The 22114-nt window shown below is 53.7% G+C and overlaps 1 protein-coding gene across 1 annotated transcript in view; it reads left to right on the forward strand.

Annotated features, from left to right (window-relative positions):
- The first annotated feature begins 11029 nt into the window (after positions 1-11029).
- ARAP1 (ArfGAP with RhoGAP domain, ankyrin repeat and PH domain 1) overlaps positions 11030-22114 on the forward strand; it is a 228506-nt gene continuing 217421 nt past the window's right edge. Inside the window, exon 1 of the mRNA XM_084630993.1 lies at positions 11030-11063. The gene's annotated coding sequence lies outside the window, so the exon portion shown is untranslated. The remainder of the gene's footprint in view (positions 11064-22114) is intronic.

Here is a 22114-nt window from a genome sequence, read left to right on the forward strand (position 1 = left end):
GCCGGATGGCTCAGCGTCTTCCTTACCGCTTGGTCGCCACCCATTGGGCCCCTTGCATCATCAGACCTGCCGCTTTCTCTAACCAACCTGGCAACGAGCCCCAGGTGGAGGTGACAGCAGCTGGGGATGTGCTCAGATTATTGTCCAGCTGGGTCAAGCTCATGGAAGGGAAGTCTCTAGCTGCCTGCCCCTGCTTGGCTTCGCCCTGCTCTCCGGTGAAGTCTCAGGCTGGATGGTGCCACCCTTGGCCGTGCTCTTGATGCTGACTGCGGGGAGGGAGTCAGAATGGCCGGGGGTTGGTGTAGCTGGTTCAGCCATCTCCGCCCAGGCACTGCTCTGAGGGAGGGGGTCACAAGGGGTGGAAGCAGCTGCATGGGGAGGGTGGTCCCAGTGAGGAGGGTTTTATTAGCCATGGCACACCTGCATGCTTTCCCCGCCCTTGGCTGCACGTTCCCTGCAGGTGACTGGTTCCCATCCACTGACCTGTGGCCCAGCGTTCTGGCTCTGGAGATGGGCATGCTAAGATCATCCGCCCTGCTGAGTTTCACTGGGATACAAGCCTGCCCCTGCAACCTGAATCTACAGCACGGAGCTAATACAGACTGAGCTCTGCTGGGCCCCCGCTACCTGCCTCCCCTTCCACTGCGAACGCCTTCACTGGAGCTTCGGCTGTTCCCGATCCCAGCTTTGTGGTCACAGCTGACGCCGCAGCTGGGCATCAGCCCAAGCATATGTGAGCAGGAGGCAGCTGGCACTGGCTGGTAAATGTCGATGAGTAATTAGATGGCCTCATCCTTTGGGAGATAGGAGGAGGGAGATAAAGCCAAGTCTCTGTTTGGCCAACTGCATGGACAATTGGCCTGAGCCAGCAGGGCCATTCTTACGTTCGTAGGAGAGGCCCCCTGACCCACAGCTGAGCCGTCGTGGTTGTGGATTGGTACTTCTCGAGCACTCTGTGGCTAGTGCTGAAATGAATGGGCTACTGCTGTGACTCGTCCATCTCCGCTGCTGTGAGGCCATCACATCTGTTCACTTCAGCATCCAGGAAACGTGCCCATTAGAAGAGCCGTGTTGTCTCTTTTGAAGGCTCTCCCTAAAGGCTGGAAGCTGCTCTGTCTGCTCTCGCCTCTCCAGGCTGCTCGCTGGCTCCCAGTTGATGCTAGGAGGAAACGGGAGATGGGAGACTCGCTGCTCCTTTCTTAGCACCCAAGCGATGGCCGGTAGAACCCGTCTTTCCTCAGCCCAGCCAGGGTTGCTGCCCTAGGTGAGCTCCAGGAGGCAGCCGGTGAAATCCAGTTACTGGATAAACCTTCCTCCGCTCTCCCTGGGGCAGGGAAGAGCAGCCCTAGGAGCCGGCTAGAGCGCGTGAGAGCCGAGAGGGGCTGAGGTTCAATAGGCTGAGTGTCCATTAGAGCTGAAGCTGGACGGGGAAGTAGAGAAGGAGCAAATAGAAGTTGTGCAGGAAAACGGGGAGCTTACCAACCCAGCCCGGCATGGTTTGAAATCCCATCAATAGCACCCCGTGTGCCCAAATGAGGTTCCCAGTGTGGACCAGGGTCCCCTTAGTGGGCTGGCTGATGGGATTTTAGGCCCTTAGCAAGGGTGCTGGCCAAGCCTCACCTGGGATAGTGAGTTCAGTTCTGGGCACCGGGTTCGAGGGAGAGGAATTCGAAGTGGAACGAGGGCAGAGAAGAGCCAGGAGGATGATCGGGGGCATGCAGGCCTGGCTGGCTGGGCCTGGCCCTACAGAGGCTGAGAGGGGATTTGATGGCTCCACCCAGGAGAGAGAACGATTGAAGCCAAAGGATGGTGCTGGCACAGAAACAACCGGGGATGAACAGGGTGTTAGGGAAGGGAGAAAGCGGCTTCTAGCCATCTGAGGGAGGTTCAGGAACAGCCGCCCGGCAGAAGCCGGGGGGGTGGGGGGCGGATTCATTTTGACTGGATTATAGGACAGAGGTACCTGTGAAAGCAGGGCCTGACCTCTGACCCAGCAGATCCTTTCCAGTCCCGTGAGTTTGTAGAGACACTTATCTAGTCTATAAGCCTTAACCCTGCTAGGGGGTGACTTCACGGCACAGGTCACGCGTGCTCATAACTGGGTTTAAGCCTTCCCCTGCCATCCACACACGCTCGTCTCTGAGCGGAGAGCGGGGGTGTGTGAAGCCCTGACCCATGGAGGAGCGGGGAGTCTGGGCGCTGCTTTCACTCAGGCTGGAACTCGCCTGCTTTCCAGAAAGGATGCAGGCAAAATCATTTGAATGCTGACTACCCTCTGATGCTGTCCCACAATTCCCTCCCCAAGGAGAGACAGGTTCCCCAACAGCCTGGGAAAGAATCTCCGCACCAGGGACCATGGGCCATGTAGTGAAGACACAGTCAGGTGAGTAGCAGGGTTTTGCGATGGGGATGCTCACACCTGGGCTAGGCTATGCTGGGAACTTAGGCCAAGGGTGTCTCTCCTGACCATAGATCTGAGTTCCCAGGACCAACAGAGGGTAGTGACAGACACACCCACACCCACACACCCCTGTGTGTTACAGCATTATGCAATGGGGTAGCCCTTTCCCAGAATCCCTTCATGCTCTAGTGCAGACCCTACTTTCTCACCACCGATCTGAACAGGTGCAATTCTGGGCATCCACCCTGGAACAACACCCCACGAGCTGTGGATGTGCGTGCATGAATCACTAGCTGCCGCCTACAAGGTATAGGCATGAATGTGGACTTCCCTGTTGACTCTTAATTACTTTACCTGAACCTCTTCGTTCTACTAGGGGACTATTTCCTCTGTCCCAGAAGCATTGCTTCCCTAGGTACGTTCATGTAGTGTGCAGGTTGGTTTCAAATGTCCCAAATAATGAGGCTTCTATTCTTTCCCTTGAGATACTATTCCCCACCCAGTTAGATCTCCCTGACAGCCCCATTGCCTTCTGCTCATTGTGCCATGCTTCATGCTTCCTCTGCCTTCTGAGCGTTCACATCCTCCTAGGAGTAGAGTCCCCTCTTTCCTCTTTGCTATGACGTAGCCCCTCCGTAACTATATCGTTCTTGTTTTCAGACCTTTCCCTATCAACGGAGAATTGGGTCCGACACCAGCAAAGAACGAGACATTATCCAGCAGGCCCTAGAGAGGTTCGGAATGGGGGTAGGAAGCAAGAGCCTGAGATGTAGCATCTGGAGGACTTTCAGGAGATGCAATGGGACGACTGGAGTAAAGCGTTTTGATACAGTGACTCTCGGAGCGCAGCCTGGCTTGGCCGTGAGCCCTGGGGATGGAAAAGTCATTGAAGCAGCCCCAAGGGTATTGAGAAATTTTGGGGTGCTGAGTTGCAGGGAAGGTTTCTGGTGCCCTTAGAGAAATTGGCAGACCAAAGCTCTGTCCTGTCTGGATTTCAATGTCCAGGGGATGGTGCTGTTGTTGTTTCTCTTTGGAATTTTATTCCACACACTGAAATATCTCACAGGATGAAATTAAGCTATCTGTTCCACCTGTTTATAACCCACTGGGTCTCCCTGTCACCTGCTATGCTATTATCCACCACCCCCAACATGTTGCCCCTTGGAGCCTCATCCCTCCAGGGATGTTCTCCCATGAGCCCTGTTCCCCTTGGGTCACTCATCCAAATGGAAACTGGACACTCTTTTCCCCATCTGGTTTAGTGCCATGCACCGAGACAAGCTCATCCACCATGTTGAACCATGTCCAGGTACCGGCTGCTCTCCCTGTAAGTATCTATATTTCATTAGTAGCTACCGCCTGGATATCACCTGTAACACACAGGAAGATGGGGCCTGAACTCCTCCGCTTCGATCCAAGTGGGGCCTCCTGACAAAGAGGTTTGAGAGGCACTGGACTCGCCCCATCTCCTCAGCCAGGTCTGTACATCATCCTCCGGGGCAGCTGGACTCATGGCTCTGGAATCTCGTAGGGCTGCAGGGGGTTCCCTGGTCCTAGAGCAGTTATAGGGAAAGGCTCTCTAATCCCTACAATTTTTGGACATTGACACAATGTCATGGACTCCAGAAACGGAGGGAGAGCTTCACCCCAAAGACAAGGCGAGATGGCTGTTGAGATCACAACCTGAGCCCATGGCGCCTCTGAGCCCAGTGAGGGCTAGGGGTTAAATGGTAGTTGTTCCTAGTAAGTTAAAATCATGGATGAATTGCTAAGGAGCAGCACAAAAGAATAGCATAAGCATGTAGTGAAAAAATGAGGGATACCTAGCAAGGGACAGAAAAGGCAATAAGAGGTTTTTTAAAATACATTGGGAGCACACGGAAGATGAAGGAAAGTGCAGGTCCTCTACTTAGCGTGGGTCCAGACCTGGCCGGTGCTGAGTCCCCCACGAGATGCTCTGTCCTCTCGACTCCACTGCCTCTGTGGACACTGCCCCAAGTCTCTTGGCCCATTCATGCCACGCTGTGCGCGCCTAATGTCCTCATGGAGTTGGTAGGGCCGTGCGCTCAGAAGAACTGGGCCGAGTCCCTACCGGAAGTGGGAGGGGTAGGGATGGATTGGAGCTCACAAACTCAACAGGCCCTTTTTCTTCTCTTCTTAGACCAGCAGGGCAGATGTGGCGAGCCAGGCCCCTTGCAGCCCATGCCGGTGAGACCCACAGCCCTGAGGAGCGTGGGGAGCTGGATGAGACTGCCAGCCCCTAGTGGGCCTGGAGAGCCAGCCGCCCCGCAAGCCAGACCGACTGCCCCAAGGGGCCTGGGGAACCAGCCCACCATGACTTTACCACCTTGGGCACCAAAGGGCATAGATCAGAAATGGGGGAGCGGCTCCTGGTGCTGGGAGAAGAAAATGATCTAGTATCAAGGCGGCCTGGCCTCAGAGGTGGTATTCTCTGATCCCACCCTAGCTCCTGCTTCCCACTGACCCTCTCCATTCTCCCTGCTAGGTCTGGCCCCACTTGCTGGCCAGTTCCTGCCAGACCGATCATCCCACACCGAAACCTAGCTGCCCACTTCCACTCTCCAACCCAATGCACCAAGCGCCCCTGGTGGTCATGGCCTGGTTCAGGGGATGGCACCCGTCAAGCCAACTCTCCCCTTGAGCCTCCCTGCTCTGCCCCCACCTTCCCCACCCAGAACCTGCCTGCTGCATCCTCTGCTCCCCACCAACCTACCAGGTGCCTTGACCCTGTTCCACGTCCAGCAACACCTGCCAAACCCACCCTCCCCGCTCACCCGTGTTCCCGATACCGAAACCACCTCCTTCTCCCCATAGAGACACAGAGTAAATCCGGCTGGACCCACTTGGCGGCTTTCTGGAGAGGATTGCGGCAGCCCCGGGAGAAGGGAATGCAGCAGGTGTCTTGCGTTGGTGTGCAAAGGTAACCCCAGCAGTGGCTGCCTCCAGCAAGCGGGTCGCTCCATCCACCCCCTGGTGCAGGGCAAAGCCGATGCCAGCCATGGTCAGAGGCTGCATTAGCCACCAGAGGGCACCCAGGAGTCTCAAACATAAGCGGTTGTTCATCTAGAAATATTAATTAGTTTCACTGTTTTTCATGAGGGCAAGCAAGCTGGTCGGCTCCGGGGCGCAGTGCTGGGCTACAGTGAGGCCTTCACCCGGCTCTGGAGCCCCCAGAGGTTGTTACCAGCCAACGGCTGTTGGGTGACCATCGGGGAAATGAGTTGGCACTGGTCTCTGTCCAGTTCCCAGCAGTCCCTAGCATAGAGCCCCAGGCCCCCTTGTGACTAACTGGGCCCCATGCTGTGGGTCCCAGGCAAGAGCCTGAAGGCAGGAGATAAATAAGCGACCCTGAGCCTGAGAGGTGGCCTCTCCGGATCAGGTACATGGCAGGCTGGCACGAGGAAACTGTCTCCCATGGGAGCGATGACAGCCTCTGGGGCTGTCCATGCAGCACCCCCTCAGCTACCCCACAGGGCTGCATTCATGAGCTTGGTACAAGCTGCTCTGTGGCAGGGGTTTGTCTCTTGTTGTGGTCGGGGGGGTTGCTGCCTCAGTTTCCCCCACGCTGGTTAGGTAGCATAGCTGTCCACCTCAGCCAAAAGTTCCGCCCCTTCAGGGGTAACACCAATCCAAACTGTCGCCTAGTTTTTTCCCTGGGTCAGTCTTCTCCCCTAGCAGGAGTATAACAGCCTCTGCCCCCAGGCGACAGGGGGTGCGTGTGCCCATTAATCTTCTTCCCCCTCTGGAGTAGAGCAGCAATGTCCTCTGCTGGCCCTTCAGAGTCAAGTGGGAGCTCATGCCCTCCTTCTCTCCAGCCTGGGAGCCCTATGTCATGAAGCAGGCCTCAGGCCCCCCGCCCCACCGTGCTCACTCCCTGCTTCTCTTCCCTCACCTCCTCCGCTCTGCCCACTCCCTGGTTTCCCCTCTTGGGGCTTGGCTCTGTCTGGCTCCCTTGCCAAGCCCTGCCCTGGCCTTAGTTCCAGCCACTTTCCTCTTCTGGCTCTGTAGAGGGACCCACAACAGGGCTTCCCTGGCCTCTCCCTGCTCTGAAAGAAGGAGCTACCTTTTATCCCCCTTGGCCCCAGTGTCCCTCTTCTCCTCACACAGCTCATTTCTCCTCCCAGCTTCTTTAGGCCTCTGAGGGGATGTCTACAATGCAGTATGTCCTCAGCGTTCAAACTCAGGCTCAAGCCTAACCCCCCTTCCATCTACACACACATCACAGTAACCCAGGGTCCCAGCACCCCACAGGGATGGAGGGTCCGAGCCTAAGTCCAGCCGGATCCTGGGCTTCAAGCCCTATTGCTTTGCTGTGTAGACGCAGCCCCCCTGGACTCATGCTCTGGGAGTCTGCCAAATTTTCATTGTCTCTTGGACAGCCAAGTTTTCCCACGTGGCACCATGAAGAAAGGGTTTGAGCGGCCACACTCGGGGTGGGCGCTAGGAAGTCTGGGGTATGGGGGGGTTGGACTTGGGCCTGCATAATGCAGTGTAGACGCTGGAGCCCTAGGTTGGGTTCAACAAGCCCTAATCTGGGGTTCCAAACAAGTGTAGATGGTCAAGCCCTAGGTTAACAAACCTGGGGTCTGCTAACTCCACTTCTCCTAACCCTGGGCTTATATTGGCCTTAGCCAATAACCCCATCCAGCAGGCGGCTCTGAATCTCTGTGGGAGCTACTGTCCAAGACATCATCAAGGGGCCAGGGCCATGGACCTCTCAACCCTAGGTCAAGCTCTGCAGCCTTCTGGGAGAGGGCCACTACCCTTTCCCCACTTGGCCAGCGCTCTGCCCTTCCTAGGGAAGCCATGCTGCCCAGTGGTGGGAACTTCTGGCTGTAGGGATGGGCCTGAGGGGAGGCAGAGGTGTGGGGCTGGGGATGTGAGGGAGGAGAGGCCTGCGTGGGGGGGTGTGTGTGTCTGGAGCTGAGAGATGGTGAGGATCTGGAGCTGCATGAAGGCTTGAGGGTGATGTCCGGGGGAAGGGGACTGGAGCTGTGTGAGAGGCCAGGGAGTTGTGAAGGCTGGAGCTGGGGAGTGGGGGGGGGGACTGGAAGCTATATAAGGGGAGGGGGATGTGGGCAGGTATGTGTGGGAGGCTGGAGGGTGCGTGGGGGGCACAGCTGTGGGCCTGGGGGAGGTGGGACACTGGAGCTGGGTGGGAGGGGCTGGGATATGTCCCCCCCCCATAAAACACTTTGAAAAGCCTGATTGCCCTCAGTATACACCCCGGCCCAAGAACAGCCAGGGAGCCCGGGGCGAGAACTCCCTGCTTCCGCAGCCCATCCCCGCCTCGGGAGGAGCCGCCGGGACAGCATAATCTCACCAGCCTGCATCTGAAGAATAAAAGGGAATTCCCAAACAGCAGCTTTAAGGGCCAGTTGAAGCTGCTGGTTTCTAGCTGGGCTGTTTGCTTCCTGCACCCTTCCAAAGCTGCGGCCTCACACCCTGGAGACCCAAGAACGGCTCAGGTAATGTCTCCACAGCAGAACCCTTCACGGGCTCCTGGGGACTTGTTCGGAGTGTCTGTAATTTGTTGCATCGGAGGCGCCCGTTTGCTGAGCCGCAATGCCTGCAATTTTAAGAGCTTATGCAGGGCCATGCCCAGTGCCACTGAATGGGTGCCGAATACCTGTTCGTTTATACGTGGAAAATGCTAGCGCGTGACTTATGAGGAGAGGCTAAGGGAACTGGGATTGTTTAGTCTGTGGAAGAGAAGAATGAGGGGGGATTTGATAGCTGCTTTCAACTACTTGAAAGGGGGTTCCAAAAAGGATGGCTCTAGACTTTCTCAGTGGTAGCAGATGACAGAACAAGGAGTAATGGTCTCAAGTTGCAGTGGGGGAGGTTTAGGTTGGATATTAGGAAAAACTTTTTCACTAGGAGGGTGGTGAAACACTGGAATGCGTTACCTAGGGAGGTGGTGGAATCTCTTTCCTTAGAGGTTTTTAAGGTCAGGCTTGATGAAGCCCTGGCTGGGATGATTTAGTTGGGGATTGGTCCTGCTTTGAGCGGGGGGTTGGACTAGATGACCTTCTGAGGTCCCTTCCAACCCTGATATTCTATGATTTGTCCAGTTTGCACTGGAAACAAATTGGTACACCCTCCCTCTGAGCGTGAATGCTGCTCCAACAAACCCCTGTCCAGAGAAGGGTGGGCTGGAGCACTGGAGTGGGACCAATGCTTTATTTCTGGCTCTGCCATTGGCCTGTTGGGCGGCCTTGGGCAAGTCACTTCACCTTTCTGTGCCTCAGTTTCCCTAGCTGTACAATTGGAACAATGATACTTTCCTTGTACAGCACTTTGAGCTCTATGGATGAAAAATGCTATACAAGAGCTAGGTGTGATTGTCATTATCCATAATGCATTGGTTGGAGGGCTTCTGTGTGTGGACGTGTGGCACATGTCTACACTAGTCTGGATGCACACACTGTTTCAAGTAACTGAATCATTATAACACTCAGTCTACCCCATGAGCTGGGGGCCATGATTCCCCTGCTTGCGTGCACAGATCTGTGGTGGTGTGAGTATAAATAGAAGTGTAGTCATGGTTGCATTGTTGGAGGCAGGGCTGAACTGTGCCAGGTTCAAACCCCCCTGAAACCAGTGGGTACCTACCTGCCACTGCTCAGCCATGTCTCTGCTGCTGCTGTTTATGCTCGTGCGAGCTCGAGGAAAGCTAGCACAAGTAGGTCTGCACGAGCCGGGGAAACACGTGCCTCACTCATAAATGTAGCCTTACTTGCCGTGCTGCGTTTCTCTATACGTGAGCTGGATAGATTTCCACCTGTATCCCCAATCAGGCAAAAAAATCCTGAGTCAGGCCTAAAAGAAACCATGAGATTTTTAAAAAGTAATAAAGTTGGGGTGGTTTTATTTGCGCACTGGCTTCTGAGCCTTTAGGGCGGGCTGGGCTCACATTTCCAAGCTTTTCTCCACAACCAGGAGGGCTAGACCTTTTTGAAAAAAAAGCTAAGATTCTAATAAGAAAAGGAGGACTTGTGGCACCTTAGAGACTAACCAATTTATTTGAGCATGAGCTTTCGTGAGCTACAGCTCACTTCATCGGATGCATGCCGTGGAAACTGCAGCAGACTTTATATACACACAGAGAATATGAAACAATACCTCTTCCCACCCCACTGTCCTGCTGGTAATAGCTTATCTAAAGTGATCATCAGGTTGGGCCATTTCCAGCACAAATCCAGGTGGGAGGAGGTATTGTTTCATATTCTCTGTGTGTATATAAAGTCTGCTGCAGTTTCCACGGCATGCATCCGATGAAGTGAGCTGTAGCTCACGAAAGCTCATGCTCAAATAAATTGGTTAGTCTCTAAGGTGCCACAAGTCCTCCTTTTCTTTTTGCGAATACAGCCTAACACGGCTGTTACTCTGAAACCTGAGATTCTAATGTAATCACATGAATCTAGGAGCCAGGGTTTTAAGTAAGATTGTCAGAGTTGCCAACCCCGCAGTGCCCCTTGGGTTAGCGAATTCCAGGCTGCAGCTCCCAGTAGGCCATATTCCCAGGGGAAAGAAATAACATGGCATGTAAACTCAACCAGACAAAAAGCAAATAAAAGGGACAAATCCCCTCCCCCACAACTCTGCAGGGGGAAAAAAGGCAGCGAATATGGGTGGAGTGCCTGAAAAGGAGAGAGAAAGAAGAGCACTGACAATCATGCTGACCAGAGTTGTCGCATTGTTTCCTTGTACTTCCCCCGCGTCACTCTGACTGTCTCCGTCTGTTTGTCTCTTGTCTTGTACTTGGATTGTAAGCTCCTTGGGGGCAGGGACCGTCTATTCCGTGTTTGTGCAGCACCTCGCACAATGGCCCATGATGGAGACTCCTAAACGGTATGGTAGGGTGGCCATGGGCGCATCCCCAGAACACAGGACATCCTCCACCTGCATGGCCCCGTCTCTGCCGGTGTGATGCGTGGAAGGACGCCCATTTAGAGAGGGCGCCATTCCATCCCTGCTGGCGTGGCCTTGGGGCCGGGGACGCTTGCTCCTCAAAACGGGGGGCCTTGGGAGGATGAATCCGGACAGAACCAGGCCCGGTTTTATATCCGGCCGGACAGAGGGGGGCAAGCCTTGCAGAACCAGGCCTGCCCGGCTTAAAACTGGACAGATGGCCTCGTGACACGGCGTCCTACTGTCCACGCAACGCAAGGAGAGACGGGCCTGAGCGATGGGGTGAAGGAAAGGGCCAGTGCCGCGGGGGAAGAAAGCGGGCGCGAGGAAAGGGGGCCGGAGGCGCGCAGCGTGGCGGACAGGGGGCGTCCAGTCGCGGGCGACGGAGAGGAGGGGAAAGGGGTCACCGAGACGGCGAATTTGAGGGACGGAGGAAGGGAGCATGGCAGAGAGCAGGCGAGCGGGGCAGGTTTGGGAAAGGGGAAGTCGCAGACCCAGGAGCCCAAAGCCAGGGGCCAGGTGGAGGAACTGCAGGGCTCAGGTCCCTTTTGCTGCAGCAGCTCCCACGGGGAGGGGAAGGGCCGCCGCTGCGCGTATGCAAATATGGTGATTTATTTAATTCTGGGAAGGGCTTTCCCCTCCCCCTCCTCCCCCCCCCCCCCCGCCGGGGTGCCCTGCGCCGAGCCTCCCTCAGTGAGGGGGCGGCAGCCTGCAGAGGAAGAGGAAGGTCAGTTTCTCCTTTCACTGCCCTGCGCTCTGCTTTTCTGCCCCCCCTCCGCCCCCCACTTTCCCCGACACCTCCTCTCTGGCCCTGGAGGCAGGATGTGCATCGCGGGGGGGGGCGGGGGGGGACAGAGGGGGGAGGGACAGGCCGGGGGATGACTCTGCAAAGACCACGCTTGTTCGTAGAGCCCAAACAGTGGCTTTGCAGGGGGTTGAATAATCCCCCCCCCCAGCCCCTCCAAGCCGCTTTGCCCAGGACCCCTTCCGCCCCCTCCCCACGTGCCCTGGCGGGGGGGGGGGGGCGTCTCGGCCAAGCTCTGCTCAAACTTTGTTTCAGAAACGTGCGAGTCTCCCACGGTAAAGCGCAGCCACGGAGGGCTGCCGAAACCAGCAGCAGACTTGGGGGGGGGGTGAGACCCCCAAGGACAAAGCCTGCATTCATTTTTTTCCATGACACCCCCCCACCCCCCCGCCGCCGCCCCACCTTCTTGTCAATTTCTTTCTTTTCCGGCCACATGCTGCAACGGGGCTTTACAAATCTTGTTTTGGGCGAGGGGTTTGGACGTGGAAAGGCGCTGGCTGCGGGCAGGGTTTGTGCCCAGCTTCTGATCTCGGTTCCGCGGCTGTGGTTCTGGACTAAGCCCCGGGAAGCGGCTGGAGGCCCTCCAGGTTACCCTGTGTAACGCAGAAAGGAATCTGGCCCCAGCACATGATGGTTAATGCCATTTTCTGGGCTCACAAATACAAGCAAGTTCTGCCCCGCAACCAGCATTGCCTTCCAAGGGTTAAGAAAGGACGTAAGCTGGCCTGCAAATTCAGCTCTCTCTGCCTGCTTGTAGAGACCCCCAAGCCTCGCCGCCCCAGCATCTGAGCGCCTCCCAAGTACTTCAGAATAGAAATAAACACAGCTGCACTCCCTCTTCCTTCCCAGTCTGCGGGGGGTAAAAAAGCCCTTGCTAACGTGTATAGTTTGTGAATTTGTGCAAGGACAGGTGTTGCATTTACGGAGGGAATGCTGAGGCCAGGGGATGAGCTGTGCAGCCCCTTATAAAAACGGGGAGAGCCCCTGTTTATAGAGGGGTCCTTCTTGGCTCCTGTGGCTGTGAGTTCCACAGTCTGGGTCCGGCTCGGGTGAAGGTGCCATGTCCTGCTCTCGTGGGCCTGCCCTCACTGGTTTCTACGTTCTGGGGGGCTGTAGCTGTCGTGGGAGGGCACCCTTGCAGAGGGAGAGCTGATCTCCGCTGGCCAGGGCTTTGAATAGGAAGGAGTCTTGTAGTGAGTGGGGAGCCCATGTGGAGCGGTGAGGTTTATTTGCTCGGGGGTGATATGATCAGAGCTACCTGCATTCTTTAGCAGATGGGGTGCCGTGTTCTGGATCATCTGGGGCTTTCTTAGGGTATGTATTCATCCTAGGTAAAGAGGTCTAGGTACAGACTGTCCTAAACTGGATCCACATGGGCACAGAGCCCCATTGGAATGAGTGCAGGGTGGCTCTGCCACCATGAATCCAATGACAGGATCGGGGCTTGAGGCTGGGTTGGGTCTGGGTTCTGTTCTCCTCTGTGTAGGATAGACTCATAGACTTTAAGGCCAGAAGGGACCATCATGGTCCTCTAGTCTGACCTCCTGCGCATTGCAGGCCACAGAACCTCGCCCACCCACTCCTGCTCTTTTCCTGCGCTGAGCACCTTGGGTTTGGAGGGGGTTTGGGCAAACGCTTTGGCTATGTCTCCAGAAATAGAGGCTCTGACCCTGCAATGAGCAGCATGCACATGGAACCCCTTAACCTATCCGGAACCCCACTGAAGCCGCTGCAGAATTGGGGCATCTCCTGTATCTTGCACAAACTGTGCCCGGTGAATTAATAGATAATCTCATGGAATAGAATTCACTCATCAGATAATGTCCCTTCACCAGCATAACGTTCCCAGTTCTGAGGGACAGTGGTGACAGACACAGTTTTCAATTACCAAAAAAAATAAAATAAAATAAAATTATATTAAAAAGGAAACATAGTTTAATTCCTGAAGGCGGATCTCTTTATTCCCATTTTACAGATGGGGAAACTGAAGCACAGGGCAGTAAGGTGACTTGTCCATGGTCCTACAACAGGCTAGTGGCAGAGTTAGGAATAGAATCCAGGTTGCTTGAGTTTCAGTCCAGTGCTTGATCCACTAGGCCATGCTACTCTGAAGCAAAGCTAAACTGCAGCCCCTGTAATGAGCAACATGTGGCCCGGTCCCCCTGCATGGAGCCCCAAAAGGGTCTGCCCACACAGACTTGGGGCCTAGCTCTGGCTATTAATTTTTACTGAGATAAATAATGTAGATGTATAATATACAAAAATAGGCTCCCTATCCACTGTTCTTGGTGCTTTTACCACAATTAAAAACAGAACCAAATTCAACCGAAGACCGGCAGTTACTCCACAATCACAGCCAAGTGAAAATCAAGCCTAGCAAACGCTCCTCTTTCCTGCTCAAGCATCAGCTCCTCTCTCCCCAAGGGCCTGGGTAAATAGATACGACTTGCAGTCTTGCAGGTGCCTGGCAGGTCAGTGCATTGGGGCTATTTCCGAGCAAGTAGAGGGAGTAGGTTCCAAAGCTGCAGGCGTCTCATGGAGAACACCCTGCTGGGGTTTGCTAAGTCCTTTGTCTTGCTGCAAACTCTGGGAGATTTTTATGTATGGTTGTGTGGAGGTGGTGATTGGGGGGTGTTTATAATCAGAAACGCTGCACTAGGTGAGCAGAGAGGATGATGGAGCAGCTTGGCTGTAAAGTGTGAGCTGCATGCACCAGAAAGGCCGATTGAGGCATGCTGCATGCAATGGAAAGACATCAACTGGCTATAGCTGACGTGCATAGGTGCGCAGCTCCAATGAACCGCTTTTCCCCAGCAGAAGTGAAACTTGCCTTCGCAAGGCCCTGTGGAGCGAGATCTCAGCTGCGTTGTGGGTGTTTTACTCCTCAATGCGCAATGTGTTTATTACACAATGTGTTGCAATGCGTTTATTACACGTGTGGCTGGTCATCTGGTGTGTATCCACCACTGATCCTTGCAAGGGTTTAATCTTTTGTTTGTTTGTTGGTAGCAAAGAGCAAGGGGAAGTATGTCATAAGTATTGCTAAGAATCCAGAATGGCATAATCTCCTTTAAATAGGAGTAACTGGTGGGTTTCCTTATGGGAAGTTATGTCTTCGGGGTAATGTGAATGGTAGAAACGGAAGCCCTGTCTGTCGACGGTCCCAAACTGGCTCTGCAGGGCAGTAAGGATCAATGGAGCATTGTCCGGTGCATTGCCATTACAACCACCTTTGGAAAGTCCCTCGTTTGCACCTTTCAAACCTAGGAGCAATTGGCCTTTGGGAGAAGGAGGGGCAAATCCTCTAGCAAGGTGGGAGGCGTGGGATCTAATGGCAAGGCACGCTCCGGGATCCTTAGCGTGATCCCCCCCCTGCGTGCTTTATGGCAAAGTCATTGCCAGGCGGTTTGCAGGGAGCACCGTGGTGCACATTACATTCAATTTCAAGTATTGCATATTAATGCTGGGTTGTCTCTGGGGAGCTGAGCTTCCTCCTGGAAACAGTAAGACTAGGCTGAAGTATCCCTGGAATGTTGTTTTGCAGGCAGAGAGGTCACACGAGGGCAGTGGGTCTGGAGACGTCTTTGAGAGCAATGGCTTAAGGTGGGTTTGTTTTGGGGGGAGGCTTGTTTCTGTTTAGGGCCTCCAGATCCTGTACATTGGAGAGCGGGTTGGGCCAGCACCTCCTTTGCTGGAATTGCAGAGCCCTTCGAATGGTCCTGCTGCATTTACCCCGTCCTGGGGGCTGCCTGCGTTTGACATCGTCAGCTGTTTGGACCTGCCTTTTCTGGCAGGCCTGTGGGATTCTCCTTGTTTCCTGGAGACGCTGTAGGAGGAATTCTGGCTTCATGGAAGTCCCTGGCAAAATGCCTGTTGACTGCAGTGGGGCTAAGATTTCAACCTATGTGTTTTGTGTAGTTTTTATCGTGAGTAGATGTGACCTGATAAGGGTTTCCCATCCGTGAGCCTCTGATCCCAGGACTCCTTCATTTATAAATTGCATAGTTAGTGTGGGTGGTTGCTAGGGTGACCACTGGTCCAGAATTGGGCGGGACAGTCCCACAATACAGAGTTCAAGTCCCAGTATTGGGCTGAACGACTCCTGGGCAACGTTTGTACTGGATTCCCCCTGTGACACCGCTCCGTGCCGGCTCGGGGCAACGCCAGCCTCTTTCCAGTGGGGAGGAGAGGTGGGGGCTGAGCAAGGGAGCCTTAGCCCCCCTCTTGCCACAAGGTCCTGCCTCTGCTCCTCCCATATAAAATGATGGGGTCTAAATTAGCTGTTACCACTCAAGAGAGAGATCTTGGAGTCACTGTGGAGAGTTCTCTGAAAACATCCACTCAATGTGCAGCGGCAGCCAAAGAAGCTGCCTGGATGTTGGGAACCATTAAGAAAGGGATCGATGATAAGACAGAAAATATCCTATTGTCTCTATATAAATCCATGGTACGCCCACACCTTGAATACTGTGTGCAGATGTGGTTGCCCCATCTCAAAAAAGGTATACTGGAATTGGAAAAGGTTTGGAAAAGGGCAACAAAAATGATGAGTTTCAGAGTAACAGCCGTGTTAGTCTGTATTCGCAAAAAGAAAAGGAGTACTTGTGGCACCTTAGAGACTAAGCAATTTATTTGAGCATGAGCTTCCGATGCATCCGATGAAATGAGCTGTAGCTCACGAAAGCTCATGCTCAAATAAATTGGTTAGTCTCGAAGGTGCCACAAGTCCTCCTTTTCTTTTTGAAAAATGATGAGGGGTATGGAACGGCTGCCACAGGAGGAGAGATGAAGAAGACTGGGACTTTTCAGCTTGGAAAAGGGACGGCTAAGGGGGGATATGATAGAGGTCTCTATTATCATGACGGGTGTGGAGAAAGTAAATCAGGAATTGTCATTTACTCCTTCTCATAATGCAAGAACCAGGGGTCACCAACAGAAATGAGGAGGCTGCAGGTTTAAAACAAACCAAAGGAGGTATCTCTTCACGCAGCTCACAGTCGATCTGCAGAACTCCTTGCCAGAGGATGTTGTGAAGGCCAAGACTATAACAGGGTTCAAAAAAGAGCTAGATAAGTTCATGGAGGATAGATCCATCAGTGGCTATTAACCAGGATGGGCAGGGATGGTGTCCCTAGCCTCTGTTTGCCAGAAGCTGGGAATGGGCGACAGGGGATGGATCACTTGATGATTGCCTGTTCTGTTCATTCCCTCTGGGGCACCTGGCATTGGCCACTGTCGGAAGACAGGATACTGGGCTAGATGGACCTTTGGTCTGACCCAGTCTGGCTGCTCTTATGTTATGTTTTCCTCTTTTTTCCCCCCGATTCACTCCCTGGCCAGGCCAGAAGCAAGAGCTGGGTCGTGGTAAGAGCCACCCAGGGAGTCTGGCCTGCTGTGGGGAGCCCCCAGACCCTCCACCTGCCCTGGGAGGGGTACCACGGTGCCCAAGAGCAGCTCCTGTCCCTGCCCCTGGTCATGCCACCCGGCAGGTGGAGGATCCGGGGCTCCCCACAGCGTCTCTGGCTCCCTGGGCAGCTCTTACCATGGCCTGGCTCCAGCTTGGTCAGGGGGCAGGGCCCCAGGGGAAGAGGAGGAGCAAGGGGTGGGGCCACAGAGAGGGCGGGGCTCCTGCATGTGTCCTGCTTTTGCCTTTGAAAAGCTGGTTGCGTGGGTTTCGATGCCCTCCTTCCTTGCTGCAGATGTGCCTAGAAGTGCACTTTTGGCTAGCAGCTCTGCAGGGGTACTAACCATTGCAGGAGAACCTGTCTCACTAAGGTGGACTAGGGCGGTGAATGCTGCAGAGAGCCTAGAGGAAGAGCAGTGAACTCGACCGAGCGTTGCACGCTGTGATGTGGAGCTTTGACCGGGTCATTCCCCCAGGTGAACAAAGCTTGCGTTCCGATCCTCCCCCTGGCGCTTCTGGAGTGGGTTTGCTCCACTTGCTTGTTAACACCCCCTCAGCTGCTCCTAGCACTGCACGGGCAGCAGGGTGTGCAGACGCACACGCGCCTCTCTTAGGAACGCTGATGTGGGGAAACTACGAGGAAACCAGTTTGTCCAGGAAAGTGTTCCCTGTAGACATGGTGTTGTCTGTATTTCTCCTTCCCTCTTTCCGTATTATTTATTGGATCTAATGATGATACTCTACCCAAGGTACTGGTGTCATTCATCCCTGGAGTAGCCTGGTGCTTTGGTATCTCTGTTCTCCATCATGGTAGAGAAGAGAAAACTCATTTGTAGTGAGGCTTCTGGACGCAGAACCTTCGGTTCTCTCTGGCTCCCAGACAGTGTGAACGCACCCTGTGGTGACTTGCCTCCTGAAGACCTGGCCTGGAGTATGTAGCTCTCTATAGTGAAGGGTGCTTGCCTGAAACTGGATCCTTTGATCTGAAGAGTTGTCAGCTCCTTTTGGCTCATCAGCGTCTCTTCTTACTAGAGGAGAATCCACTGGCTGGGGTGGGCTTCGGTCCAGAGAAGAGCGAGGTGTTGCTCTTTGGCTGGGGAAGCTAGCCCCTGTTCCTGATTGCTCCTGGCCTCCTAGGAGGCAGTGGCGTTGTTTGCACCTGGTGCAGAGAGTGTCTGTTTCTCTTAGCTGTGGTACCCTGCCACCGTGGTTACTGTCTCTGCCACCGCCCACTGGGTCACGGTAAAGTGACCTACACGGAGTTGCCCTGGAACAGCTCTTGGGAGCTAAGTGTAACCTGCCATGCACTTAGCAGGGCTGGCGGCAACGGATGTTACCTCCATGCTCCAGAATGCAATGACTGACTTCCAGCTTACCTGTGAGTGCCGTGGTTTTGGAGTACTAGACTTCGGAGAGAGGCATGACCTGCCAGATCAGCTGGTGCACTCCATCGACCAATGCCTTAATTCTAAACATCTGTGGACCCAGACACCCTCAGCAAGGGAGTCTTTGGAATTTGTTTCCCCATTTGATCTGACATTTACTGTCCTTTAGCGCTTGTTGTGAAGTCTGCCTGGTGCCCCAGGGTTTCTTCTGAGGGGAGTGATAAGGTCTAGGGATATCGGGGTTTCATTTATCCTAATGATATCTTGCAGCAGTGAGTTCCACAGGTGAATTATGTTTTGTGTAAATTACAAGGGCAATGGATTACATCGGTAACATCTGATCTGCAGGGTGAAGTCTATTGAGCTGGTTTAACAGGCTCGGTTTATTTATAAAATCACTTGTCTCTGTGTCCAAAGAGAGTTGAGGTGGAAATACTCTTGTAAATAATCGTGTCTATAGAGATGTTGTAAGTAGAGAATTGACTCTAGAGGCAGCCTATCCTAGATACATACATTGTCCCCATCACTGTAGTATCTGAGCACCTCACAGTCTCTAATGTATGTACAGTATTCCCACACCCCCCTCAGAGTCAGGGCAGTGCTGTTATCCCCATTGTACAGATGGGGACTTGAGGCATAGAGAGGCTAAGGGAGTTGCCCAGGGTCACACGCAGGAAATCAGTAGCAGAGCCGGGAATTTAACCCAGAACTTTCAAGTCCTACGCTAGAGCCCTAACTGCCGGTTCATTTTTCCTCCAAGGATCAGGATTCATTGAGGGGGATAAGCCCGTCAGCCAGGATGCACACAGGGCCAAAGTGATGTGGAAGTAGATTTGTTTTCTAGCTGCAAGTCACTCAGTACTTTCTGATGCATTTGAGAAACCAAAGCAGGCTGCTGCGGGTCCACGTGGTCTGTAAACGCTGTTGCTGCTGGTACTCGGGTAGCATTGGTTGCTCTTGATAACACACACGTGCCCGGGCTAGGACTGAGAGCTGCTTGAATCTGAAGGAAAGAGGCCAACGGCAAGCTGGAACTGGCCCTCCCTCCCTCCCCCACCAGCTTATCTTGCTTTTCCTCTCTCCTCCTTGTAATGTGATTGTCTGTTGTCTTATGAATCAGAGTCTGGTTCCCTGGCCAGAACCGGAGGAGGATGGAATAGAGCACGTTCCCCACCCCCCTTTTGTGCCAGAGGTTCCTAGCAGCCTTTTGCTATAAAACCTGCACTTTTGTTGCTTAATCATCTGGATCGGACATGTTGGTCCTGTGGAACGAATGTGAAGTGATACGATTGTCGTGCTGCCATTCGTTTTTCTATTCTTCCCCTGGTTACAGCTGTATGATTCCAGTGGATTTCAGTGGGGACTGAGGGAAGGATTTTGACCCATCTGATTTAGGAAACAGGGAGCCGCTGGTTTCGTCGGAGTACACAGGAATTTTGGCACCGGCTGCCATGGGAGTATGATTTCACCCTAAGGAATTCAGCAATGAACACCGCCTCCCAAGTCAGGATGCCTGTCTACCGCTGTGGTTTTTGCACCTTCTTCTGAAGCACCTGGTGCCAACCACAGTCCAGAGACGGGAGACTGGGTTAGATGGGCCAGTTGTTCTGATTCAGTCTGGCACTGCCAATGCGTCTGTGGAAATTCACAGTGCAGATTAAACCAAGAAAAATCTCTGGGCTAACACAAACCTGTTCTAAACTCGGGCAGCAAACCATAAAGAAGGAGCTGCAGCCGAGTTCAGTCATCTGACCCTTCAGATTTGCTCCCCGGGGTCACCAAAAATATCGGTGCCCCCAGGGGACCATGCAGGGCTCCAAAGTAACCGAGCCTTCTGCAGGTGGCCGCCCTTTTAATCACTTGTCGCTCAGGGAAATTGTTCGACCTTTTCGCTGGCATTTAAAACTGCTGCATGCACCAGAAAAATGTCCGGCGTGTAGCTAAAGTAGCAGCTCCTGCCTTTCCCGAGGGCTGCGGGACCATGCACTTGCCAGGGTATCCTTTGTCGTCCAGCATTGCCACTCAGCGAAGCTGCTCGGCTGAGATTGTTAAATGCCATTCAGGTTGCTTAGTGTGAAGGAGGTTCCAAGACTTAGGAGTTACTGAGGAGCGGGGCTTTGCTGACTCATTGTATCCTGCTCTTGCATTGCTCTGTGGCTGATCCCTTGATGATGGAAGGTTTCTGCAGCTACTCTGATGCTGAATGCTAAAATGAGCTCCCGCCAAAGCCCTGGGAGGGCGTTGCCCAGGCAAAGTTGCTGGAAGCAGTTTCCATTTTTGAAGAAGGTGCCAGGGAAACCATTGACCCGACTTAGTGACGCTTCAAATGGTCTAAAGTGCAAGAAGTGTTCCTGCCACTCCAGCACTCAGGTGAGCCATGCCGTGCCATGGCACCGGTGCCCGGTCTGTTGCACACAGAATTGAACTGTTTGCGTGATGAAGCAGTTGGCACTGTGAGGCTTGCTTTGAGATGATGGAGGGTGTGACGCTGGCAGGCCAGATGCCCGCTCTTGCCCAGGCTGCAGGCATTTGCTAAGGACTGACAGACTCCTAGCTGGAGACCAGACCAGTTTGCCTGTAAGGTAGTTTTGCCGAGGATAGGCACTAGTCCTATAAGAATGTATTTAGGACGTTGCAGCTACACACATTAATCTCACTTGCAATGTCGGCATTCCAGGCTATGCGAAATACCTACGTTTTGCTTTATGACTTTGAAAATGTTTACTTTGAACTTGTGAATTCAGGCAGGGGAATTGTTTATCCCCCCACCCCCACTGACTATCAAAATCAGATGGGCCGTCAAGGAACATTGCAACACAAAGGGTTGTTTAATGGCTCTCTGGCACCTGGGAAATGCTACGTGCCAGGAAGCTTGTCCTGTGGGCTTGGAAGCGAATGAAGGAAATAAAACAAAGCCACATGGAAATGTTCCATCTCTTTTGGCTGTTTGAACTCGGACAGGGCTGAAACTGAAGCCAGGGTTCTCCAGGGGCTGCCTCCTGGGTCTGCCCTGAGAGATGCTTTGAAATGACGAATCACTGCAACCCTGTCACTCTTAGGAGTTGGATGGTAACTTATTAGTATGGAAACGTGTGCTTGCTTTAACCTGTAAATAACACTCTGATTCCTTTTTCCTAGTTAATAAACCTTTAGATAGTTTATTACAGGATTGGCTACAGGCATTGTCTAGGGTACCAATTGATCTGGGGTAAGTGACTGGTCTCCTGGGACTGGAAGCAACCTGAAGGTGGTGTGATTTTTGGTGTATGTGACCATTTATCATTAAGTCCAGTTTGTCTGGGTTCCAAGAGAGACTGGAGAGTCTAAGGCAGGGGTGGGCAAACTTTTTGGCCCAAGGGCCACATTGGGGAATAGAAATTGTATGGAGGGCCATGAATGCTCACAAAATTGGGGTGGGGTGGCAGGCTCTGGGATGGGGCTGGGGATGAGGAGTTTGGGGTGTAGGAGTGTGTTCTGGACTGGGATCGAGGGGTTTAGAGAGCGGGAGGGGGATCAGGGCTGGGGCAGGGGGCTGGATGTGGGGAGAGGCTCAGGGGTGTGGCCCCCGACTGAACACCCCCCAGAGTGGGGCCAAGCCGTGTCGTGCGGCCCCAGACCCAGCGCCCCGGCTGGAGTTGGGCCGAGCTGCTTGGTGCGGCTCAGGGGCCGGCTTAAAACAGCTTGCGGGCCGGATCTGGCCCACGGGCCATAGTTTGCCCTCCCCTGGTCTGAGGGGACTGTCTGTGACTCCGTGGTAAGCCTGGCAGAGTGACTCAGGAGTTCACATTTGTTACTGGCTTGGTGAAATCTAATTACAGAACACAGGGCCGCTTAGGGGTGTCTGCCCTGAGTCCCGGTTGCGAGCTGCTCCAGACAGCGTGACAGAAGGGAACAGAGAAGGAGTAAGGGTTGCTATTGGAGCAAGTCATGCTGTTTTGTACCAGTGGCTGCTAATCTCCTCGTATGGAGGAGGGGAACATTTCTGGGTATAGGGAAAGGCCCTCTGAAACAAGCCCATCATTATCTGGCTCTGTTAGACACACTCTGCAGCAGGAAGCTGGAGAGTTGGTGATATTTAAATAGAGCTGGCTGTGAGTCAAGCAGTTATGAAAAGCTGCTAGAACATCAGAGCCTGGCTTATTTATAGCAAATGAGGAGTTTCCTCCCCCCCCCCTGTAAGCAGC

Source organism: Lepidochelys olivacea (genome assembly GCF_965140295.1).
Source record: "Lepidochelys olivacea isolate rLepOli2 genome assembly, chromosome: 1".
NCBI classification, from domain to species: domain Eukaryota; kingdom Metazoa; phylum Chordata; order Testudines; family Cheloniidae; genus Lepidochelys; species Lepidochelys olivacea.